The sequence below is a fragment of the Nematolebias whitei genome, chromosome 6 (genome assembly GCF_014905685.2).
Source record: "Nematolebias whitei isolate Nwh7 chromosome 6, NemWhi1, whole genome shotgun sequence".
In the NCBI taxonomy this organism is placed as follows: domain Eukaryota; kingdom Metazoa; phylum Chordata; class Actinopteri; order Cyprinodontiformes; family Rivulidae; genus Nematolebias; species Nematolebias whitei.
Genome location: NC_056503.1, coordinates 11,559,680 through 11,560,137, shown reverse-complemented (window position 1 = coordinate 11,560,137; position 458 = coordinate 11,559,680).

Sequence of the window (458 nt, the reverse complement as noted above, 5' to 3'; positions counted from 1 at the left end):
GCTGCTTTTTGCAGAGAAAAACATTTTTACATGAAGGCACAGGTTGGAGCTTCAACATGACAGAGTTTTTTTTCCGAGGTTGGCCTGTTAGCTTAGCTCGTAGCTTAGCTTGTCAGCTGAGCTGCTTTTAACGATCCAAAAACGTGATTTTGGACGATTAAAACAGATTTTAAAGAGAAAAAAGAAAAGGAGGGGTCAGTGAAGAGCACCGGAGTTGAGCCTTTTGTCATCCAGTGTCTTCAGTAGAAAGAGAGACATAAAGAAACCATAAAGCTGATAAATGAAAACGAGGTCGATAATTTTCATTTATCATGCGATTAATTGATTTATTATTTATTGCGATATGCCTAAAGTCAAATACTACTTTTAAAGGACAATCATTCACAAATTACCTTAAAATTTGCTTGGACATTAAAACAAATGTTTTTGCTCTTTTTAAAATGTACTTTTGATATACT